Raw genomic sequence first — 26723 nt, 5'->3', positions numbered from 1 at the left:
GAGCGATTGGAATCGTATTGTCAGCATACACTAACAAAGGAAAGTCCTTATTGCCCACACGCGTATGATTTTCATTTGAATCTACAAGAGCTTCATAGAGACCATCAGGACGTATCCCTTCAAACTAATATATTAACTTAACTACATCTAGTGCACTGACCGAGCTCCCTCTAGCAAACACACACCTGGTTTCCTCCATGAATTAATTGCAGAACCCTAGAAATACCAGTGGGACAACCTAGGGATCCAAGAACCGTCCAGATCTTATGCAAAGCTGAATATATAGGTCCATATCTTTGTGGCGTTGATTTGCTTATGATATCATACACCAATTCCAATTTGCATAGCAATAAGACTGCTGAAAGGTTGAACACTTGTAAATGGCACCTTTATTTATGCATTCGCAGTGTTCATTGCTTCTTTTAAGAAGAGATCCTTGTGGTAGTTCTTTTTTTCAGGATGACAACAGAAAGTCTTACATTTACCTTACTCAGTATGTATCTTATTCCTTGAGTGTACTGCATCAGACCTTATGAAGTATTGGGATAAAATAATTATGATGTCATGCTCATAGAGACTAGATACAAAAACATTTGTGTTAGCTACTTACTAGCAGTACACTACAGAATTCAGGTAAAAAAACATGTACTCCAAAAACACCGAGCATTTGTGGTAGGCAAACTGGCAGGGACTTTCCCTATGGACCTCTGGCCTAATCAAATTTGGGCATGCCCTGCGATTCTTCAGTGGTAGAGAAAGTGTATTACATACAGTGTATTACAAATTAGAACAAAAAGTCATAATGTAGGTCGCAAATCGCATCAGGAAATCATGTGGCAAAATATATTTATATGAAAAATAGTAGGAGGTAGAGCGATCCATTTGATAAACTACTATACAAACAATGATAAAACCAATCGCAATGTAAATAAACAACATTTGCTAAAACTGTGCTTATCTCGTCCCAGAGCCACGCCAAAGGACACATCCTGGACTGGATTCTAGGGCCACCATCCACATTAACATCAATGCCATTAATCCTATACCCTAGAACGACTGCTTCGTCATTCACTTCACTATCTCCCTTGTGAAGCTCATCAACCTCTCACCTGTGCCACTGACCCCTATTTTAGTTTGCAACACCCCAAAACGTAAGCATGAGAACCTTAAAGCTGCCCTCCTGACAGCCTTTAGCTACTATGTACCCACTCCTAGCCAATCAGCACTTGACGTAGCCACCCAATATCATGACTGCTTGCACCAGGCCCTGGATTTACACACTCCTCTCAAATTCAAAATCCCTAAACCTCATAAGGCCAATAACACCTGATTTACTGAGGACCTGGTCCACCTATGCAGAGAAAAAAGAGCTCTCGAACACCTCTACAAAAAAAGAAAACTCTCCCAAGAATTGTCAGGCCCTCGCTAGCTTGGCCCACAACTATAAAAAAGCAGTCCTCACTTGCAAATCTAATAACAATGATGACCAAATTAACAATGCCAGCTCCAACACTAAGTAACTTTTCTCTATCCTCAGGGAGCTATAAACCCACAGTCTTCCCACTGTCAGCACACGCACCAACATGGAGTGGTGTACCACTATCCAAGATGCCCTCTCCCAGAAAATGGAGTCTCTCCTTTCTAAAAGGAATGCTAAGAAGGCCCTGCTTTCTAACAAGACAAAGGTACTTGACCCATCGATCGCCCCTAGTCGAGTTTCTATGTTGAACCTCCCCATGTTTGCTTTTAGTCAAGTCACACCAAAGCAAATGGCACATACCATTAGAACTTTCAAACCATCCAACTGTAAAGGCGACTCATGTCCTGGCCATATGGTGAAGCTCTGCGCTCCCACATTCACGCCTTTCATCTCTGTCTTTGCTAATCCATCCTTCGCATCCTGCACAGTGCCCTGCATAATAAAATCTGCCTGGGTCACCCCCCTCACTAAAAAAAACCTAAACTAGACCCTTCCACCCGACCAACTACTGCCCAATCACTACAGTCCCCTTACTACTGAACATCCTGAACCGCCTAGCCTCCACTCAAATACAGCAATGCTAGAAACCAACCTCCTGCTGGCTTCCGCCCCAAGCACAGCACAGAAACTTCCCTACTTGACCTAAAAATACAAATGGACTCCATCCGATATACTGGCAACCTAGCAATCCTTCTTTTACTTAATCTCTCAGTGGCCTTCGACTTGGTTGATCATGATATACTTTGCCAACACCTCAAACAGCACTTCCATGTCTCCCCAGAAGCCATGTCAGTGGTCGGACCATGTGGGTGTTCATAGGGACATCTGCTGCGGAGCCATCCCAGCCCCACTTGGCATACTACAAGGATACTGTACTTAGCCTATTTTTTACAACAACTACACTAAACCTCTCTTTGTCCTCCTCGATTCTAGAGGAATCATCGACACCAACTTTGCAGATGATACCCAAATTCTCATACCACTCTCTGACAATCACGACACTGATACTATCAACATTAACGCTGTTTACAGCACCATTCAAAATTGGATGGCCACTCACAGCCTATGCCTGAATGATGAGAATATAGAGCTTCTTATCATTTTTCCTCCACAATTAATCAGACACCTTGATTCCATTTTTTCATCATTTTGCATTGATGGCACTCCCAACCCGGTCTCCAAGCAAATAAAAACCCTCCGGTGCTACCTCGAAGCAGACCTCACAATGAGCAGAAAAGTTAATTCTCTTGCCTCCTCCACTGCTTACACAGCCAGACTTATTTCTCTGAGTAGGCAGCTCCTCTCACCAAGCAACGACATTAGTCTTACTCGAGCCCTAATCTTCTCCAAACTTGATTACTGCAATGTCCTACTTATGGGTACTTCAAATGAAAACCTGTCCAAACTGCAGCTACTACAAAACAAAGCATGTCATGCTGTCCTCAGCCTCAAAAGGGTCTGACCACATATCGGCTGCCAGACGCGAAGTCCACAGGCTACCCATCAAAGCCAGGGTGGAATTTAAAACACTATCCATCACTCACAACTGTGTTCAAAAGGTGGCCTCCCAATACCTCAACAACAGCATCACCCAAACCTTTCTCTCTCGCACTCTCAGATCTAACTCAAATACTTATCTGTTCACCCCATGCTTCAACCGAAAAAGGGCAGGAGGAGTCAGCTTCTGTGTAACTGCTCTTTCTTGATGGAACGCTCTACCGGTGCACATCTGTAATGAGCAATAGTTCCCGACCATTAAAAACGTACAAACACCTGGCTGTTCGACAAACACAAGTAACTATTGTTTGTGCTATGTATTACTGTATTGACCAACCTGTACTTGTTTGTTACATATAATGCTGTACTAACGGTGTGAAAGTTTATTAAATTGGAAAGGTTGTCCAAAAAGGAAATTAACAAGTATTGGGAGCAGGCATCCCTAACCAACTATTTGAAGAATAATTTAATCCCTACGGGTCTGCGTATTCTCACATTTCCCAATTTTGATAATGACGAGGACGCTTATTTGGCAAAGAAATGGGTGAACAATCTCAATCAAAACTCAAAAAATATGTTGGAACTCTTAATTCTTCATGCCATACGCGAACACAAGCGAGTGCTCGCTCAAATTGAAGTTGTTAAGGAAGAGATTAGTGCAATACCCAATGCTGAGGAAACCAAACAAAAAAACTATAAAAAAATGCACAAGATTTTGATTGAGTAACAGGATGAAATTAAATTGCGCACATTTAGAAAATATTTTTGTGACGATAAAGATTATCGAATGAATAGGGTATATACCTTTCAGCCGAAATATGATAACATTACTCCCAGAAGTAAACCCAGCTCTGCACACACCACACCGGCAAGCTCAGTTCCAGAGTCAGAAGGAGATTCCACTGAGCCTGACACTAGGGATACCGATGATAATGAACAAGGTAATAAGGAACAGACAAATATGGATGGTAAGAGTTTTTTAGAAGAAATATGCAGATTCAAGAAAGAGAATCAGAGATTTCTAAATACCAAACAAGTCAGATTTCAAAATACACCCACTGTATTTACTCCAATAGCAAGTACCACACCAGGGGCAGGGGTGGGGGTTGGGGGGAGACCATGAAATGCATGTCTTTTTATAAGTTTGAATTTCCTCATTTGGTTATCAAAAGAACTGCAATGTAATGCTACTTATTGAATCTGCAAGGACTGGCAGGAGCCTGTTGAGTATGGTCACAATAATTATTTGTATTAGACTATTTTGGATATGTACTCTCTCAGATTCGGTATTGTGCGTTATAACCTCAGATTATCATATTATATACTGGGCTTCATGTTTATATGAAATCAATAATGCATATTTATTTATTGTTAGTTATTTTCCCTAATTTCATAACATATCAGGCCACGGCTAGTTATGCTTCATTCACATATTCCAGTCATTATAATATTCATAGTATGAGCCCTTAGGGTCTTGCCACCCGTTTTTTTCTACATAGTGCCATTTTTGGCTGTATTGTTATGGCCACCAGTTAACTGCCCCAAGGGTCATTTTCCGTAAAATATCTCGCTTTCATAGTATTGTGGGATTGGCCATCGGCATGATGCTTATAATTGTTTCCGGTGCAACATAACATACACGATACGTTATTGCGCTTCTCACGTTGATCACGTGACACCCAATGTTTGACTAGAACGCGGAGGCCCCTCCGCGTCTTCTGATTATTTTGTTGGAATTGACCATTGGTTATGTGTTTATTGGTTATGTGCCCCTGCGGGCATATCCCTTTATTTTGTGTCTCCACACTAATATAGGTATAGCCACCGGTATGGTGTTGATTACTGTTTCCGACGCGATAAGGTACATGCGACACGTCATCGCGTTTCTTCACGTCAATCACGTAACACTCAACGTTTGTATAGAGTGCGGAGCATTGCTCCACGTTTACTGATTGTCTTGCTGGTATTTGCCCCCATTATTTGGAACGCCGATCTGCGGGTAAGTCACATCTCTCTGATGCGGTACCCCGTGCATATCTTGAATATGTTAAATGCAATTTAGTGTGTGTGATTTGATAAGGCCTTGGATGCAATACATTCCCTTTATTTTAGGTTTTAACTAGTGAGAGCAACCGAACGCAGATTTCTGCAGTGATTGATAGTGTTTCTACAGTGACAGCCTTGCATTTGCGAATCATTTCATTTACCAGATTGAACGTCATTGGAAATTGACAGGTACGCCTCCATACTGTTCAGCTTACAGTTGCCCGTAGCATTTATGCTTTATGAAGAGAGACAGTTTTCTTCTTAATTGCACCACAGATTCTGATCAGGATTTGGACGTTTGGTAATAATAGTCCCTTCCTGTTAAACATTTTCACTGGTATTGGATTAATTGTTTCTCACCGCTTTAGGGCCAATGCATGATGGCACTTGTTACCGGACAGTATTGTTAGTTTTTCACTGACTATTGTTGGATAACAGTAGCATGGATTTATGGGTGGCAATTCTATTGGTGCTCTGTCTCTTTTTTGGTTATACTAATCTTTCACGAAATTGGCATTTCATTTTCAAAAATAGCTTAACTCTCACATATCCAGCTACACATTTCCATAACCACGCCTTGGTTGTGTTATGGATTAATCACTAATAGCAAAACTATGTTGATATTCATTGCTATACAAGCCTCATGAAGAACATTTTTGTTTGATCCCTTCTTATGTGTAACCAACACTTACTATGAATCCCTCCCTCGCCACTGGATTTGTGGTATTTGTCTTTTTAATCATTACCACTTGATGTAAGTGCAATTATACAATGTTTTTTGTTACTTTATTGTTACTTCATTTGATTGTTGACTCCAAGTATGTTCTGCCACTCTAATTGAATTGTATTATTTTCTGTAATTCTGTTTATGTGATTCATGCAGCCTTGAGATTGACCCAACGGTCGAAACATGTGTCGGCTGATTAACGATCCAATAAATCTTTGTTTGTGACATATTAGTTCCTGTATTTATGGAAATGTCTGTACAGAGAGAATATTTCAATTGACTACGAATTGTGTTGTTGTGAGCGCGTGAGCCTTACCCAACACCCATAATTTAGCTAGTTTAAGTTTACCCAGGTCCTGCTGGATGAGCTGAGGGTTTTTTGGTGGCCACGCTGCCGGCTAGTTCTATCAAAAATTCTCTCATACATTTTAGGAGTGGTCACGAGCGCACGGAATTCTCCTTTTCGAATCCACTACCTTCATTCTTTTTTTAACAGTGTGATACCCCTGGGTCTGGGTCTTGTCATAAATGTAAAAATAAATAAATACATAACAAGTATTAAAAGACCTTAGAGCCTTTTAAGCCTCCAGTCTTTACCTTTTGAAAGACATATCCAATAACGTTGCAATTTTTCTGCTTTAATATTTGCCTGAATACCCCTTTCTCCAAACCCAGAATGTCTATTTTTTAAAAGTCTGCTTTCTAAATGCTTGGGCGAGTAATATATACATTAGTGGTGTGCAATGTGGTTAGTTAGCTGTATATATGTTACTTCTGACCCAGTTCACACTCCTCCTGGAGAGTTTACCCTGCATTCAACCCATGTTACCAATAGAGGCATAGGTATGGCATGGTAGCATATGTAGAATGTCTGTCTGGCTGTGCCTGTTTCACTTTCATGTTTGGGAACACTGCTGGTCTAGTACTAGTGTCGTTCAGAGTAGGTACCTTAGCGACAGGCCAGTAACCATTGCATCACAAATATTTACTTTTATTGTTAAGAAAATGTCAAGAAAGAACATATACATGTGAAAAAATGTCTTCTTACTATAATACTCGATTCAAGGTGGCCATCTGGTCTCATGACTGTTCCCTTAAACTGTAAAGCATTATTATTGTTTGCATTATTAAGTTGTTTATTGAATGAAAACCTAACTTGAGAAGCATCAGAGCACTTAAAACATAATAAAGCATCTGGTCAACATGTATTTCACCCTAACAAGGCTGAAGTAAAGACTACGATGCATGCTGCCTCGGAGCCTGTAATATTAACAGAACACAAGGAACAGAAACACCTTATTAAAGATGATAATAAACAAATAAACATTTTCTTTTCATAATGAATGGTCACAACAATGCACATCTCTTGTTTTCCTTATTCAATCTAAGAACTAAGACATTTACAATTATATGTTAGGTTTGGCATAGCTACACATAAAGGATTGCATAAGATTTTTAAATCCACTAAAATGTGTCTTAACATATTGAAAATTACTGTTAAATCAAATACTTCAAACTGTGTTAATCAATGATCCTTCTTAAAGTGTATTCTAAATGTACTCTATTACATGTGATACATTATCAAAGATATCAATAAATTGAATGTAAACAGCTCACAAATAAAGCAACGTGTTATACAGAAAATAATATATGTGTGCTTGTGATTTGGATTTCGATTAGCATGGACATTTAATTCCTCCAAGAACCTATTTGTTTATATATTGGGTTTTAACTTCAAAATTCCACTTTTGCTTCATCATGGAACTGACTCATAGATGAGAATATGTACAACTCAATAATGTTGTGTTCCTGAAAACGAACAATAACCCTAATTACAAAAATGACAACAGTTAATTAAACATGTTTTAATCATTATTGTTGCAATGCACTATTATTATTATTATTATTATTATTATTAATAATATTATTATTCATATTATGTGTTTATTTGTGTTTAACTGTAAAAGAACCCTTACTAAAGAAAATGTAAAATGTCTGTTAAATAGAATACAATATATCACCAGTACAAAATACACACAATAAAATCACATATGGACCACCTGTGGGCAATGAGGACTCACCAGTATATACATTCAGGCCTTAGGCATTAAAAACATTAAAAAGGTTCAAACATTATAGATAAATAAAAGAATCATGTTTTCATTAGAACCACTTTCGGGCCGATTCATGGAACAAATGTGCGCCGAAATTTGTGGCGCTAGGTGGCGCAAGCGTGAAAATGCAAGCGCACGCGTGCGATTCATGGAAGGCCCTGCACGTCTTTTCCCTGGGATGTGCACGAAACCCGCGGGTGGCGCTCACAGGCGCACACGTCATTGCAACATCCAGAACACCATGCACGACGCGCACAGCGGAAGCACACAACGTCAGCGCACACACCAAAAAGGAGGCGGAACACAGGGCTGAACATGTGGAATGGGGAACAACGTGTGAAAAAGAAGGCGTAACTGGGGAAGTACTGCAGGGAAATACATGGAACGCCCATACGCACTTGGACAACACATATTCATGCAATTGAATACGGGAAACCAGTGCACATCAAAAGACGCGCACAGGCGTAAACACGTCCGCCACACGAAGGCAGGCAGAAGCGTCCCCGTGCAGTATAAAAGTGCGCGCAAAAACAACAAATGCGAATATACAGCTACGATGAATGCCCCATTTGTCGCAGCACTGATTGTGGGACACGGCAGGAGGAGGAGAATAGCCAGGTCCCACATTGTTTTGCCCAGGACCAGCTTTTTTGGGTTGCCTGATGACCAGGTCTATTGCAGGTATGGGTTTCCACCTCGTATCAGCCTAGACCTGGTCCCTGAGTGGGAGGATGACCTCACATCACCCTCCTTGTGCTCCCAAGCACTGAGCCCCTTGGAAAAGATGCTCAATGTCCTGCATTTTCTGTCCACTGGGTCATTTCAGCGGACAACTGCCATAGTTGGGGCCATCTCACAGGCCACGCAGTCATGCTGCCTACACCAGGTGTTGGCAATCATGACTGCGCTCCCCTCAGTCTGCTGGCACATATACATTCCCAGAACACCCGCAGAAAGGCAAGCCATGGTCCTGGACTTTTACAGGGTGGCACACTTCCCCAAAGTGCTTCATGCCATAGATTGCACCCATGTGGCCCTACGTCCACCTAGGGCCACTGAGCACATCTATCGAAACTGCAAGCACTGGCATTCCATCAACGTACAGGTTGTATGCGGTGCCAAGGGAATCACCACCTCTGTCTATTCAAACTATCCTGGGTCTACCCATGACAGTTCCATATACAGAATGTCCGCCCTGAGCCGGGACCTGGAAGCTGGGAAACATGGCGACACATGGCTCATTGGTGAGTACAAATGTCTGTGCACATGCATGCACATCATACACAGACAAATACATAAACCCAACTAATGACAACCATCCTCACCTCCCCAGGGGACACTGCCTACCCTCTGAGCAACCACATGATGACGCCAATATGGAACCCCATCATACCACCCCAGGTAAGATACAAGGCTACCCATATTGCAACCAGGGGCATAGAGGATCGCACATTCAGAGTGCTCAAGTCACGCTTCCACTACCTTGACCGCTCTGGCGGGCAGCTACTATATGCACCCCCATTAGTGTGCAGGATCATTGTGGCAGCATGTGCCCTGCACAATGTTGCAACACGGCAGGGCGTACTGGTGGACATTGTGGTGCCCCCACATCCCCAACCACAGGCACAGGCTCTGCCCATGGGAGGGGAAAGGGCACGTGGCGAGGCAGCCCAGACCCAGCTTGCGGCCACATTTGCCACCTAAACTCCCACCCCTGTGGAATGCACACAGGCCTGGCACATACCAGGTGACAATCGATGATGACAAAGAGACAGTCAACTGTCACAACCCTACCACCCTGAGAATGTTGCCACGGAAGTGCTACATTGTGTGCATTCCTAGCTACTTAAACATAACCAATTGGGTGTGACCAAAAGGAACACATGGAAGGTGTACATCACACCACCTCCTGCAAAACAGGCCATGGCAATCACTGGTATGTCACCCAAACCCTCCCAACCCACATCACCCTTGTCTGCCACACCATGGCATGCAACAGCAAAAGAGCAAACCAAAAGCCCAACACATGACCAATTAGATATGAAGTGAAACGTGATATATGGAAACAGGCCTGAGGCAATCACACCTGACATGGAATCAGGTAAATGACTGACCAACAACCCCCCCACATACAAAGTCATACACAAATGCATGCCACCAGCTGTACCATCAACAAAAGACAGAATGTCTGTTGGTATGCACATTGTCCAAGCCAAATCCGCAAATCCCTAACCCGTGTGCTGTGTGTGTCTCCTGCAACTTACTGCTCAGCACACAGCACAGTGAGCAGCCCGCTGTTGGGGATACACCTTGTGCATCATATAAAAAGGACAAGCAATAAAAATAACCCAATGACGCATGTACACGATCCACAAATGGTAAGTGATCATGCGCTGCAGGGACACAGCATGCCATACAAGGCAATGTGTGTGCACGTGTGGGCATGGAAGAGTGGTTTTATGTGTGGTGGAACATTGTGTCAGTAGGAACATGCACGCAATACATGAATGTGAAATCAAGTGACCCTCGGTGCCCTGTACACATCACATGTGAACATTGCCCATGTGTACACCCCAGTATGTCAAACCACAACAATCCCCTGACACCTGAAAAGTAAACCCAACACAGAAACAGCCATTGACCAGCAGAACACATCATGTACCCCACCATCGGAATGTCATAGATTGCACATACACAGTAGCCCAAGCATACTGTGCGACAACAAAAGGCCCTCCCTCATTTACTCATCACCATGACCTTCAGAAGAACTGTGTCTGTGGTCCGTTGCCTTCTTCCTCCTAGTCTACCTGGCATCAGGATACCCCTACCCCTTGGTTTCCTTGTTTGACCCTGCGTGGAAATAGGGCCCAGCCCCCTCAGAGGCCACCTTCACTGGTAAAAATGATTTTGTGATCACTTATCGACCAGGTTGCAAGAATGGTAAGGCAGATGCCTTATCCCAAATTGGGATGGGAGAAGCATATTCGAACCCAGAACCGGTGCCTATCATTCCAGAACAAAGAATCCTTGGCATAACTACTCTACAGACTTTACAAGATATTCATTTAAAAATCCAACAACTTTTCGATTCAGCAGCCCTGCAGGACTGGGTGAAAAAGGGCCAAGATTATTCAGTCATCAATGACTTACCTTACTTTCAAGGGCGTCTATTTCTACCACACAAGGAACTACAAGAACTAGTCATCTCCAATTACCATGATGCTCTGATGGAAGGACACCCAGGTATTGCAAAGACTGAAGCTAAAATTAAAAGACAATTCTAGTGGCCCACTTGGCGAAAAGACGTAAAGTCATTTGTGCTGTCCTGTGGTATCGGCGCCCAAAACAAAAGTCATAAGAAAAAAACATCCGGTCTTTTACAACCTTTGGAAATTCCACCCACACCCTGGAACACTTTGTCTTTAGACTTTATTACAGATCTACCTCTGTGTAATGGGTTTAACACCATTCTAGTTATTGTTGATCTTTTTTCCAAGATCTCCCACTTTATTCCTTCAAAGGGATTACCTTTCAATTTTGGCCAAGGAATTTCTCGAAAACATTGTTCGAATACATGGATTTCCTTCCGTATTGGTCTTTGAACGAGGTAGTCAATTCATTTAGCAATTTTGGAAGAAATGTTGTCAATTGGCGCAAATCGACGTGAGGTTATCTACCAGTCACCATCCCCAGACCGATGGTCAGACGGAGAGGACCAACCAGACTCTTGAACAATACCAAAGTTGCATGCTACACCAGACCGAAAGCAATTGGAAGGATATTTTATGGATTGCTGAATACGCATACAATAACTCAGTACATTCAGGAACCGGACAAAGCCCCTTTTATACCATATATGGACATCATCCTCGAACCTCAGAACTTGATTTGCCCCAGCACTTAGAAATGCCGGCAGTGACCCATCTGCAATCTACTATTACACAAGCCTTTAAAGAGGCAACTGAACATTTGAAACAAGCAAAAGAGAAATACAAGACAAATGCTGATCAACATAGAAGTGACACTCCCCAATACCAGATTGGAGATCAAGTTGGGCTGGCTAAAAAACACATACCTCTAAAAGGAACCTGAACTTTTAATCCTAGATATTTGGGACCTTACACCATTAAAGCAATTATCAACCCGGTGGCCGTCAAATTAGAATTACCCTCTAATATGCGGATCCATCCTGTCTTTCATGTTTCACTTTTAAAACCAGTTCAACCCGGAACAAGATTAACCAAACCACCTGACCCCATCCTGATAGATGGAGAACCTGAATTTGAGGTAAAAAATATCCTAGACTCTAAGATGGTTAAATCAAAACTTTTTTATTTAATCGATTGGAAGGGTTACGGACCTCAAGAAAGGTCATGGGAGCCCAGTGACCATGTTCATGCACCATGGTTGGTGAAGAGATTCCATCGGAACTTCCCAGACAAACCAGGGTCCGGGGGAAGAACAACCTTAGGAGGGGCCTTGGGGGGACTGCTGTCATGATGCCTACCCCAGGGCATCTGGAACAAGCCCATCAGCCCCGGAAGCAGGCATCCAGACATTTACTAAAACCTCAGCAGCCCCGGCTAGGGGCTACCTGGGTTCAGTCCTGGTGCCTTAGGCGCCAGGCTCATAATAGGAATCAGTCCTGGCGCCTAAGGCGCCAGGCTCATAGTCATTACTTACCTCAGGCAGACCATGCTGCAAATGAATCCAGGCCAACGTGAAGCCTGGAGTGGACTATTTTACTAGAGGGACTATTTTTTACTCGGGTGTGGTTCTAGGGACTTCTTACCTGGGACTACTTTTGAGGCTATTTAAACCACGCCCGACCAGCAACACACGATTCGTGTTATTCTGCATTCTGCAGCGTAACGCTCACCGTGCCTGCAAGCCAGCATCCAGTCTTCTGCCACGCCCGCCTCGAATCCGGAGCTCCTAGAAAAAGGGGGAAGAAGGAGAAAAGGTTAGATCACAGACGTTATTTTAATTCCTTACCTGATTCTGGATCTTGCACGACTCCGAGACTGAAAGGACATTACTTCAGCATGCGTCGCATCGCCAGCTGCAGCGCCGCGCCATACTCGCCAGTCCACAGCATCTTTCGACTTGGCGCTGCCTCCATCATTTTCTTCGGCAAACTCCAATACCGGGGGGAAAACAAAGGAATAACAAGGTGAGCCTAGAGAGCCAGCAAATACAATCACTTTTACCACCAGGCTTACCTGATTTACCACCGGAGGCATTACCCTTCAATATGCCAGATCTTCTTATGTCGCATCTATAAAGGGAGAGAAAACAAGTTAAACTCACGCAACTTTTACCGGACAGTGTTAGGTAATACAGACTTTAACCTGAACGCCATCAGCAGCCTCCGGACAATATTTTTTAGCTGCAATTCAACAAGGGGATGCAAGAGTGAACATCGGACATATTGAACTCTTTGAACTTTATAAACCCCAGAGTCAATATTCCTCCGGAACTCTTCCAGTACCCCAAACCAGTGAAGTAACTGGTATCTACGCACCCCTGCATGCCACGCAGGATGGAGAGCTCATCATTTAAAAACATAAGGTGAGGATACTAATTGGGAATATCGGAGGTGACTAGTGGGGAGAACGAGAACAGTGGGGAGGGACCATCACTAAAATCCACGGAGCTAAATCCCTTTCTCCACTTGCAGGAGAATACTTCTACGGGTCAAGCAGACGAGATTAGGCGGGCCAGTCCAGACTGTCATCTCTGCACTACGCTTCACGTTGGTGGAGACAGCAACTGTCTGGGTCCGATCTGGGAACCAGGTAAGCGTAACAGCCAGTGAGCTGGAAGATGGACCGGAGAGGCAGCCAGGTGACTAGCATGTGAGCAGGGTGCAGGTGTGGTGTTTAGGACAGTCCCCGTCTGCTCTACATGTCCAGCATCCTACACAGCAGGCACGCATCAGTGAAGCATCGCATGACTCGCACATGAGAACCATGTACACATAGCATGTAGTGGCAGTCAAGCACAACACATCACACAAGTAACCACTGCTTAAAAACAGGAGAGGCTCTTCAGGTGGCTATCCGGACCACTACAGCAGTGTGCAGTGATTTCGACCACAAAGAGGATCCTCTGGCTGTAGAAGATGAGCTGGTTATCCACACCAAGCTCAAGGGAAGAAGACTCCGGACTGGATCTTCTCTGGTCGTCGAAGGGTAGATAGCTCAGGTCTGCAGCATGCCAGTCACCAGAGTCATGTTATAATTAGGGGCACGCTTTAGTTTAGCAGAGCATCGGAGGTCATCCCAATGCTTTTTGCACTCCTGAGCTGTGCGCACCTCATGTCCGATTGCACTGACACCCTCCGCAACATGCTTCCAGTGGGACAAACGCTGGGCATTCGTAGTGTGACATTTCAGGCCCACTAGCATATCACGGTTGTGTCTCGACACGTAGTTGTTAGGCAGAATCCTGTGCAGTGCACTTAGGGACCACTACACACAATTAAGACTACAAGTGGCAATAACGTTTTACCTTTGGTACACGCCTGTACAACTATGTTAAAGTGGTAGCAGTAGCGAAGCAGCCAGGCTTATCTCAAGAGTATATGAGAAGTAGCAGAGATAACATAAAGGGACCACAATTACTGTGACTCAAGCAAACACTGACTGAATGTTTCAGGTAAAAAATATAAGTACATTTATTTTTAAACCATTTGTTATGAACACAACGCTTCTATTAATTCAAAAACCACACGTAAAATACACTTCAACTAACCAATTCACTTTGTATGGTATACTTCAAGGTAAGTACCCTGCGTTTTAGCAGACCAGTGTTGCGAAACAAAAGACGTTACTGTGAATACACTTGCAATCACTTTTTGACAGTAATGACAGTTCGGTCTTACTAAAGAAATGCGTATCCACGGCAAGAAATGTTACTGGGGCAAAAACACACTTAGCACCTGAGATACCCAGTGAGAGTTGGGGGCAAAAATCATAGGCAATACTTTTGTCAAGGCAGACAGAACCAGAGAACACTCTTAGACAGAAATTCAAAAGTCAATAGGCCGGAGCCAGTGTCAAGTGGAACCGGGTTCCTGTTGTCGAGGATCACACAGTCGGATAGTTTACACTGCAACATAGCCAGGAATACTTAGATATTGTCAACAGAGGAAGCAAAAGTTATAAGAAGGAGGAAAGACAAGGACAAGCCTTGCAGGCGAAGAAAAGGGATTCACCCAAATTCCTCGAGCAGAACACAGTACCTTATTAAATGAAGAGGCTGGTGCCACGGCAGTTGTTCCTGGCAGTTTCCTGCACACCCACGATTCCTGGAGCTTCGATCCAAAGGAGGACGTCTGGAGGGGTCTGCACCACACAGGGATGAAGCCGGCAGCAGCAATGGTGAATAAAATGTGCGCTGCTTAAAAACAGGAGAGGCTCTTCAGGTGGCTATCCGGACCACTACAGCAGTGTGCAGTGATTTCGACCACAAAGAGGATCCTCTGGCTGTAGAAGATGAGCTGGTTATCCACACCAAGCTCAAGGGAAGAAGACTCCGGACTGGATCTTCTCTGGTCGTCGAAGGGTAGATAGCTCAGGTCTGCAGCAGGGCTTCACTGGGACGGGATAGTTGCAGCAGTCGACTTCTTCTCCGCTTCTCTTCGGTTCCTTGTAGTTCCAGTGGCGACTCTGACTTCTAGCCAAGGAGACCTGCCTTTCATGTGAAAATCCCCCATTCATACAGCCTGGCTGTCAATCACACAGCAGGGGGGTTGTCCGGCCCGGACAACCACCTCAGCCAATCATGGCAAAGTGCGACTTGGGTTTCCAAAGCTGCTGGGGGACTCACTAGGTGAGGGAAATTAGCCATACAATGAGAATTCTCCCTAACAGTAGTCCACAAGGAAGTCCAGTTCCTGCTTGCAGAAAGGCTTCTTCCTCGACGTGCCGGAGGCCGGAGCGTGTCTGGGGTCCCAGCCTCTTCTGCAGATGCAACCTTCCTCCTCTTGGTCAGTGGTCCGGATCCTGACTGGCAAATGCCACCCTGATCAGTATGAGCAGTGGTGCTGGTGGATTGAACTGAGGGATTGGCAGATGGAACAAGGACGGAAGACCTGACGTGCATCAGTGGCTGCTGGGTGCCCTTGACTTGACCCTGTGCAGCAACATCTGCTGTGCCAAGGTCATTGACCGGGACTGTCCTGGATGGTAGACTCACAGCCGGGTGGTGTTGGCTGCATCTGCCCATGCACTTGCCAACACCCGGCTGCTCGAGGCAGCAGATAACAATACTGCCCCAGGGACATGTGCCTCGGTCAAGGCAGCCCTGCGTGCACTTACCGTGTGCCTCCTGACCTCCTGGAAATTGTCCTGGGACTCTTCAGGTGCCAACGCAGCAAGCGCTCGCCTACCCTGAGCCTTGGTGGTGGTGTCCACAGCTGCACCTGCAGCTACCACTACCCTTGGGCCTGTGGGTGTCGATGAAACCGACTGCCGGGTCACATGGGCACCAGTGCCAGATGCAAGAGCTGCATCTCCCGGAACCACAGGGGGTGGGGGCATGACTGCACCAACACGTGGCACAACATCATGCCGAAGTGGCACAACCCTGCCTCTTTCCCCTCTGCAGCCACCAACAAATTAGTCATAAAATGAGAATTCTCCCTAACAGTAGTCCACAAGGAAGTCCAGTTCCTGCTTGCAGAAAGGCTTCTTCCTCGATCAGCCGGAGGCCGTAGCGTGTCTGGGGTCCCAGCCTCTGCTGCAGATGCAACCTTCCTCCTCTTGGTGAGAGGTCCGGACCCTGACTGGCAAATGCCACCAAGATCAGTATGGGCAGTGGCGCTGGTGGATTGAACCGTGGGATTGGCAGGTGGAACAAGGATGGAAGCCCTTACTTGCGTCAGTGGCTGCTGGGTGCCCTTCACTTCACCCTGCGCAGCAACATCTGCTGTGCCAAGGTCATTGACCGGAACTGTCCTGGATGGTAGACTCACAGCCGGGGTGGTGTTGGTTGCATCTGCCCAAGCACTTGCCAACACCTGGCTTCTTGGGGCAGCAGATGACAGTACTGCCCCAGGGACATGTGCCTTGGTCAGAGCAGCCCTGCGTGCACTTACCATGTGCCTCCTAACCTCCTGGAAATCATCCTGCCAACGGTGCCAACGCAATGACCTCAAAAACAGGTACGGGATACACAGGGGGACCCACAGTGGGAAAAATAGCATGCGTGACTCAACATCTGACTAGCATGATAATGAAAAACACGTGTAGCCAATAACCCGCCAATGAAAAGATACGTCCTTGATCCGCTGTGAAGTTGTGATGGCGCGCGAAACAACCAGAAGAAGCAACACACATCGGTCTCCACGAAAGGCACATACAGCAAACTGCTGGCCCCGCTCACCTCTAACCCGTGCTGAGGGAAATGGCCGCCCGCGTCACGTCACTTACGCGCTTAGGCCCTTTCCTCAAATTACACACATTAACACGCGCACGTGCTGTTTTTTCACGTGCTGAATCACTATGCACCCGTAATGAGGGAAACGCCCGTGCATATCATGTCACATACACGCTTACGTGATAAGGGCCTTTCCCCGAATTACACGCTGACATGCTGTTTTTTCACATGCCAATTCACTCTGTATCAAGCTGGCCACACGACAACACACGGACGACCACGCTCCTGCCCAGAAGGCCATTTTCCTGCCCCCCCAGAGCTCTGAGCAGACTCCCACCTGCCATCAGCTGCTGCCTGCCTGCTGGCCACATGCCCTGCCATTTGGTGACTGCACGTTAGCCATCTGCAGGGTTCCAGTTGCTGTGACCACCTCTGCTGGAACAGAAGACTCCCAACTGAAGTTCCATTGCTCCACAGCCCAGCACCAGGACCCAGTTGCCCACCCACACCTGCATCAGGGGTTGCCATGTCAGGGGAAGCACCATCAGCCACCACTGGCAACCCCCAGCCAGAGAGGCAGAGGGCTGCCAGCTTCTCAGCAGGAGAGGTTGGCATCCTGGTGGAGCAAGTCCTGGTGCATTATGATGCCCTCTACGGAAGAAGATGCGCCGACAAGGATGGAGAGGATCAGGCTGGATTTCATGGTTGCCATCAACACGGAGGGGGTGGCAACCCACAACATACAACACGTCCATAAGCACTGGGAGGACTTCAGGTCCAGAACCCTGCGGAAGGCCCGGTGCCTCTTGGAAGCAGCGCATGCAGTGAGGCGCCGGGTCCACCTTGCCACCAATGACATGAGGGTCCTGGAATGTATTAACCCAGTGCTTCATTGCCAGCGACAGGCCGGAGTCGAGCGGTAAGTGTCCATGCGTACTTATTGGATGCAGTGCATGTTGAGGTGTGCAAGGAGTGTGCAGCTTGGAGATATGTCTGAAAAGGGCCATGTATGGATGTGTATGTGCAGGGAAATGACCGTGCTGCATGAGTGATGCACATCAATGGTGTATGTGTTCCAAAGCATGATGCACAACTACATGTGGAGACGCACACATGTTGGTATTTCTGTCTATGTACTATGGCATGGTTGAGGTGTGACACATGGATGCTGGTTACACCTTCATGTATGTGCACAGCATACATGTGCATGTGTGGGTTGCATGTGTGCAACAGTAATACAACATGGATGCATGTGGCAAGGACATGCATGAACTTGATTGGCAGATATGACATGGTTGCCGGTGATTCACTGTGACAGGTAGTGGAGTTGTACAGATGCATGTCTGTCTGTTGGCGTTTGTGCATGTGTTCGGCACTCCCCATGTTGCTTGTGATGTCATCTCAACCTTCGGATGTTCATGCTGGTGTGTGCATATGGATGCTGCTGCCTGCTGCATGATTCCTGTCAATTTCTGCATGTGTGTGGGTTCAAATGATATGAGTGTTGGGGAGTGTGATGGCGTCTGTGAAGTTTGACACTGCCACCCATGTGCAACTGTCACATTTGTATCTGACCATTGTACAGTGCCTTGATGCCTGTGTTCTGTCTCTCCCTGTCTGCAGCGTCGACTGATGAAGAGGGCGGAGACGGTGCTGTGGAGCACAGAGGCAGGGATCCCACCACCAGCCGGAGACGCAAGGCCCAGCTCTCCTCCCACTTTGTCATCTCTTCCAGGGGTGAGGAGTCTGGTGCCACGTCCATGGCCGCAGCTACCGAAGGAAGGTCCAAGAGGCAGAGGTTGGAGGTGGACTCCACGGCAGCAGTATGGGCAGCTGAGACCCCACAGGGGCCTATGGAGTAAGATGGCACAGAATCATCCAGGTTGGTGGGTAGTTTGGTTGAGGAGGAGGCCATGGAAGGCCCACGCATGGGGCCTGGAGGGGAGCATTTCACTGGTGCTAGTGGTGCAGTCCAGGGGCAGGGACAGCAGGCAGCACAGGTGGCCGCGGAGGTACCTGTGTGTAATCTTGTCCCCAATCCTGTGACTGCATCATCCTGCACCAGCAGGTATGCTTTAGTCCAGACCCGTTTTCAGGGAAGGGATGAGCATACAACTGGCCTTCCTCTCTCTGCGGACATGGCAATCCGTGACTGGGTTGACCTGTCCTAGCTGGGGTGACGATGCATCAACGTGGTATTAGGGTTGACATGCAGGGTTCTCGTGAGGACAATGCACGCCATTACGAATACCTCATTGACCGCGTCGGCCTACTAGGAGAGGTCACCAAGACTGGGTTCCTTTGTGTTCTGGATCTTCTAGTGACCCCCTCCTCAACTGATCCCCTATGCGCCAGTCGTCCACCGTGCTATCTTCCTGCCCAAGTATCACCTGGGTACCCTGTGGAGCTGCCCCTGACTCAGTGGACAGGCTGGTGGAGGACACATCCCTGCCACAGTCGGGAGTTAGAGGTCCAGCAGGGGTGGCCACCCCAACAACTGGACCCCAGCAAGAGGAGGACGTGCAGACATTGACAAGCAGGGCACATGCACAGCAGCAGCAGGCTCAGGGTGGGAGCGAAGATGGCTCAGGGCCTTCAACATCACAGGGGCAGAAATCGGCCGGAGGGCAGGAGGACCCTGGATTGGGAGTGTCTTCCGTGTGGTAGTGGCTGGGCCAGCGGATAAATGTGGAGCGGCAGCGGGTGGAGGAGGCATGGCTCACTATGGTCAGGATGGAGAACACATGCGCAGGGCATTGAGGCGGGCTGAGTGCCTCGAGGCAACTCGCAGGGAGTTGGAGGAGGCCATGACTGCATCCCTGCGAGACCTCGAGGCCAGGGAAGAGGCCTGCCTCTGGGACACCGACGTGGAGTTCGATGATGCCCTGGCCCGGAACATGAACAAGTGAGCCGTTGGACTTGCCCACCAACTTTGTACATAGTTCTTTAGTGTTAGGTTTCCTTTGTTATTGCTTCTAAGATTAATTTCCTACGATAGGTTTTAAGCATTGAACCTGGTTTCTCTCCTATTTTTATAAGATTTTGAAGGACTTTGTGACGGAACATTTTGGCTAAAATACTTTTCTTGGTATGCTTACTTTGAACTATATCAAGATTTAAAGAAGCAGTTTTATCTGTAGTGATAGCTGATTTTCTGCTAATTGTTTTTTGGTTTGGTTTACATTTTGATAGAGGAGGCAAAGTGTGTGTACTTGAAACTTCTTTTGTTTCACTAAATGACTCTATTAGCTGTTTTGTTTCAACTTTGTTTACAAATTGTGCTAGAGATGGATGGTTATGTTGGACACTTTTATTTTCATTTGTTCTACTTCTGCGTTGCTTTCTACGGACCTGATTTTTGGTAGGCTTTCTTTAGGGTCTGTTAAAAAAAAAAAGAAGGTATGGGTTGGGGTGTTCTGCAATGTATGTGTGCTGTGTGCATGAGTGTTTGAGTAAGATGATACAGATGTATGTAATGGTGTGTGATTGTGCATCGGGAACTACAACTAATAGGGATGGGTATTCTTGAATTAATGTGTTACTAAACTGGGGTTCAGATGACAGAAAAAAGTAAGCTAGTGGTGTGGAGAAGTATAAATAGTATATCTAATGCTATACAATTAAAACAGATGTTTGTTCTATAACATCTAAATTCTAGCGGTTGAGTTGGGTAATTTGTGTGTCGAAAAATAGGAATTTGTGGGCCATTCGGCTGTAAGTCGCTGTTTAAGACATGGGGATTTTTGGACAGAATGGTGCAGAATCTCTATTTTTAGGCACAGAAATAGCACGAATTAACCTTACAGTGTGTTTGAGTAATAATACAAATATTATGGTGATATTCTACTTACTTTTTTTCTAAAATGAGCAGGTTACTTCTTAGTTGTTCTTTGTACTTCAAATTTGGTTGCTTCTTTTCAGGAGAATGGTCTTCACTGTAATTTTAAAAGAAGCAAATTAGTAATTTTGTTTGTATATAGCACTGTTTTTAATTTAGACATTGATTTTTTTAATTGAAATCCTGATCGCCTTCCTCAAAACCATTAAAACTATCTTATTTACATAAGATACGTCGCACCAGTTCAATACATATGATATGTTCTTAATGAACAAATTGTATTGCAATGACTAACTGTAGCAAACAAAATGTACCACTGAATACATTATTCCTGTAACTAAGCTCTTCCAAGTAATAGTGCCTCAATGTCATGGGCTGCTTGTCCTATATAAATGTAAGTAATTAAATAAATAAAGAAATACAAAAAAATATGTAATTGTACAAGTATTATTGTTTGAGATTTGAACATAGAGTGTGCATGCAATTTTGTTTGACTATATGTATTCTATATATTTCATTTAAAAAATGTTAGCTTAACATGATTTGAGTGTGTGTGTGTGTATAAAGAAATTAAATAGTATAAAGATTTGTAAATACCAGTTGATTTTAGGAAATTGAAAAAAAGAAGTAGATTAATTTTACAGATTGTGCAAGCTAAAAGTCAGTTAGAAAATGTGTTCATGTACTGTACAGAAAATATGCATACCTGTAGTTTGTGTTCATGCATATGGATATGCATGGAGCTGCAAGTAGAAATCTTGGAGACTTGTACAGTATTTCTTGTAGATGGTGCTTGCCAATGATATGACACTTGTACTCAGAGAGATTCACAGTACATTTGCAGTGCTGATCTATGATGATGCAGTTAGATGTAGAGGTCTTGAATGTGATTGGTGGATGCTCATGTGACTTCTTAGCTACATCTAATGAGGGAATGGCACAGAGAGTGAACTGGAAATGGTAGAAGGTCTGTTCATGTTATGATATGTCCGCGGACATGGCGGTAGTTCACGGACATTGGGCGTTATATCTGGGGATTTTTGGGTTCAGAAGTCATGCAAATGAGAAGGAGCACTGAAAGGGATTGGTCAGGAAAGTTTAGTGGGTGTGTTGTGCCAGGAATGAGTTTCTCAGATACTCTTTTTGCTCAGAGAAGAACAGATAGCTTTGGCTGTGTGTTTCAGAAAACAGATTGTTTGGATTTTGGGAGACTCGTGGATACATTGGTAGAAGGTGCATGCAGAAACCTGTGGAGTAGCTGTAGATCTTGGATTCCCACATGTGGAAGTACACTGGCATGGAGTACGTGGAATGAAGTGGTTGGACTTGATACCTCTCTGTGCTACTTTGGAGACAGAGCAACATCCAGATATAATTATAATTCATTGTGGATGGAACAGTTTGGGACATGTGTCTGGAATTTCTTTGCAATTTGCAATGAAAGAAGGACTTGGGAAGGTCATGGACATGCTTCCAAATTCTCAAGTAATTTTTTCTCGGATTGCGCAGAGACAAATGTGGCTTCGTTCTTCTTCATTTGGTCCCAAATGGAGAAAGCAAGGCGCAATGTCAATAAGGCTGTTTGTTCCTTTCTAAGAGATTTTGGCATGTCCTCTTTTCACAATGAAAATATTATGTTTCGTAGTACATACATTTTTCGCAGAGAGGGAGTGCATCTAACTTATGCTGGCAATCAGATTTTTCTAAGAAACATACAAAATGCATTGCAACCTTTTTTAGAATTACAGCATCCATTTTGAAGTAGGTGTATTTATAATTTTTGAAACACAAACACTTCCCAAAGGCTCTTTTCAGAGCCACCACTTCCTCCCAGAGAAAATTGCAATGGTTATGATAGAGTAGCACCCCAAAATTGTAGATGTCCTCGGACATCCGCGGACTTCTAAAAAATACAAAGGGCCCTGCTTCATTTATTTTCACTTCTATTTTTTAACTGTGAAAGGTGGCTCTGAAAAGAGCTTTCTTTTTTTTTATTTTTGTTATTTTATATTTTTTTTGTTTTTTTATACACAACACACTAGGAGAGGAGAGGAAAGGAGGGTAAAGGGGGGACACCAACCACAGGGATAAGAAAGGGCGAGCTGAGAGAGGAAGATGTAGAGTGGGTTTTATTTGGGTAGTGAGCAGGTCTTCTCGTGCTCTGAGACGATAGTCTCAAAAGCACTACAAAGTCGTTCCCCCCTGCAGATTACTGTGTCACAGTACATACACACAACTGTGACCCTCGAAAGGTAAGGGTTATCAGCATTATGTTTGGCCTGTGAGGCAGCTTGAGGAAGACGCTGTCCCACAGAGGTGTTCCTTGTGGTGACAGGATCAGAAACAGAGGATGAAGTAGAGGAAATCAACCTACTACAATCCTCACAAGGTACAACCTTGCGAATGGCCCCAGAGTGCAATGACCTTAGGTGTCGCTTCATAATAGTGGTCCCAAAGCTGTACGAACCACGCCTCCCGCGACTGAGTACCATTTTGCACTCATTGCAGGTGACTCAGTTTGCACGAGCCTTAGGACCATCCCCATAAATGGTAAATAACCGCCACACCCAAGACTCACGCCGAGTGCGGGTAGTAGGGATTTCCACCACTTCATTCTCGTCATCCTCTTCTTCCTCCTCTGCATCCTTACTCCTGTTCCCCTCTTCAGGCCCTTGGGGAGGTGGTGGTGGTGGAAGGGGTAGGGTGGTGCTTAAGCAGGTGCAGCACCAGGTGGCAGTAGTGCAGCCATGTATACCATCTCGATGATGGTGTAATCTGCAAGTTGCAGGAAAAATAGCTATGCTCTGAAGAATAGCCAGAAACATAATGAGAATAAGCTGTAGGTCGTGGTCTTCTATAGGGGTGCTTGTATGCAGTTTGCGGACTTGCGCGCTGTCTGCGGCCAGATCAAACACAAAATAGGTTCAAAAACTTTCAAAAAGTATGTAGAAACTCAGGATTAGTATGTGGGACTTGTGCTATGGTGAGTTTTTATTGAGAAATATTGTGGATTACTTGAAAATGTACTTTTAAATTGTTCAGGGACACGAACAGTGTCCGCATTCAGAACACGCGATCAGCTTGGGCGTGGTCACATGATCGCTTTGCGAACATGTTCGCGAAGGAAGCGGCTGTCCGCAGGACACCAAATGCACGGACATTGGTTTGCGCATGCGCGTCGATGTTCTACGGACACTGTTCGGGTCCTGAAGTAATTAAAAGTGCGTCACACGTCAAACGAACAGTTACAGACAACTGTTTGTTCTTAGAACAGTTTAACTTCCTTGCGAACAATACGGACAGACATAGCATCCTCAGGACACCTCCATTTTCGTTTATTTACAAACATTTCAGAAAACCGTGTGTGTTCTTACAAAAGTTTCAACTTGCTAGCGAACAGTTTGGACAGGTATACTGTTCTTCAGGACACCTCCATTTTCGTTTATTTACGAACATTTCAGGACACCGCTTGTGTTCTTAGAACAGTTTCAACTTGCTAGCGAACACTACAGACAGGTATACTGTTCTTCAGGACACCTCCATTTTCGTTTATTTAAGAACATTTCAGGACACCGCGTGTGTTCTAGAACAGTTTCAACTTGCTAGCCAACAGTACGGACAGGTATACTGTTCTTCAGGACACCTCCATTTTTGTTTATTTACGAACATTTCAGGACACCGCTTGTTTTCTTAGAACAGTTTCAACTTGGTAGCGAACATTATGGACAGGTATAGTGTTCTTCAGGACAACTTCATTTTCGTTTATTTACGAACATTTCAGGACACCACTTGTGTTCTTAGAACAGTTTCAACTTGCTAGCGAACAATACGGACAGGTATAGTGTTCTTCAGGACACCCCCATTTTGTTTATTTACGAACATTTCAGGACATCGTGTGTGTTCTAGAACAGTTTCAACTTGCTAGCGAACAGTACGGACAGGTTTAGTGTTCTTCAGGACACCTCCATTTTCGTTTATTTACGAACATTTCAGGACACCACTTGTGTTCTTAGAACAGTTTCAACTTGCTAGCGAACACTACAGACAGGTATAGTGTTCTTCAGGACACCTCCATTTTCGTTTATTTACGAACATTTCAGGACACCGGGTGTGCTCTAGAACAGTTTCAACTTGCTAGCCAACAGTACAGACAGGTATAGTGTTCTTCAGGACACCTCCATTTTGATTTATTTACGAACATTTCAGAACAACCGCGCTGTCCGCGGACACCTAAATTGTTTTTTTTTTTTAAAAACTGAAACTAATTACAACACAATATAAAAATGTAACTTTATTTAACATATATTAACAATGTATGACAGAGAAGTTGAGGCAGAAACGGAAACAAAAACAGGAGAATTAGGGGTTTCAACATGATTGGTATCAGGTGAAGAAGGGATGGAAGTCTCATCAAAACATTTTGGGTTATGGAGCGGGTTTGGGGATAATTGACTGGGATATGGTGAGCGGGACAAGTACATGTGGGACGATGGTATGAGGTTTTTGTTTTAAAATGATCCTCAACAAAAGTTTTCAAATTATTGAAATTGGTCAACAATAAATCCATTTTTTGTTTTATGCTGTCAAGAGTGTTATCCGTAAAAAATATTCTTCATAGGTATTTTCTATTTTGGTTTGCTCTGTACAAAAAAAAATCTATATGTTAAATGTATATAAAATAATCATAATTAAATGGTTTATATTGTAAAGTGTGTACCATTAGTTTCACTATCTTCTGACATTTCCTCATGTGGGAAATGCTCTTCTAGCCATTCCAGAGTACTAGACATTTCTGTGAGAAATAAAAGATAATGTATTTTTTTTAATCTAATACAGAAAGTTTATAAATATATGACTAAAATGAAGTACACTTACTATTTCAGGTAAGATATGTTCTGAGCACTCTGTAGGTCTGGTCTTGCACTTAGTCGTGGAGTGTCTGTGAGGTAATTTTGTTGAAAGTCAATTTATCTTCTTTTGGTATATTCCATTTACATTTACATTTCTTTTGGTATATTCCATATTGTATTTAAATGAATGGTTAGTGTGTTACATATATGGGTTACATTTCTTGTATATTACTACGTATAACATGTATGTGTGCTGCTTTGAAGGATATGTCTACAAATAAAATACATTTTTTAGTTTCTGACTGTTACTGAAGAAAACCATGTGGCCTAGCTATGTCAGCAAAAGAAAAAAGAGTGAGCCAGACATGTGATGTCATCAGTGATCTCATCAATGACATTTGTGATGTCATCTTTGATGTTGTGGGTGTTATTTTTAGCAGTGCACGGTGGTGGTGCGAGTGATGGTTGCTTAACTTACCATAACTGGTGAATTTCAGGTTTTTTTTGGTTTTACTTGGAACCATAACGTCCCTTTAACAAAGTTTTTTCACTGAATATATATAAATACAGAGTTGCTGTTACTTAACCTGTAATCTTCTTCTCAATAAGCATATTCTGTCTCTTAACCACTCTATCAAATGCCAGGTATTGTAGCATTCAGCAGCTGCTCACATCAAGTGGCAGTTACTTAAAATGCTGTGTGTTTAAAAATGTTTCTTTTAGGAGCATGTTGATGAAAGTAAAACAAGAATCATATTTGCATTTATTAGGGAACTGTGTGTAACTT

This window comes from Ambystoma mexicanum, chromosome 6q (genome assembly GCF_040938575.1).
Source record: "Ambystoma mexicanum isolate Mex_15411 chromosome 6q, UKY_AmexF1_1, whole genome shotgun sequence".
NCBI classification, from domain to species: domain Eukaryota; kingdom Metazoa; phylum Chordata; class Amphibia; order Caudata; family Ambystomatidae; genus Ambystoma; species Ambystoma mexicanum.
The sequence above is the reverse complement of the archived record's forward strand: the minus strand, read 5'-3'. Positions refer to the sequence as shown.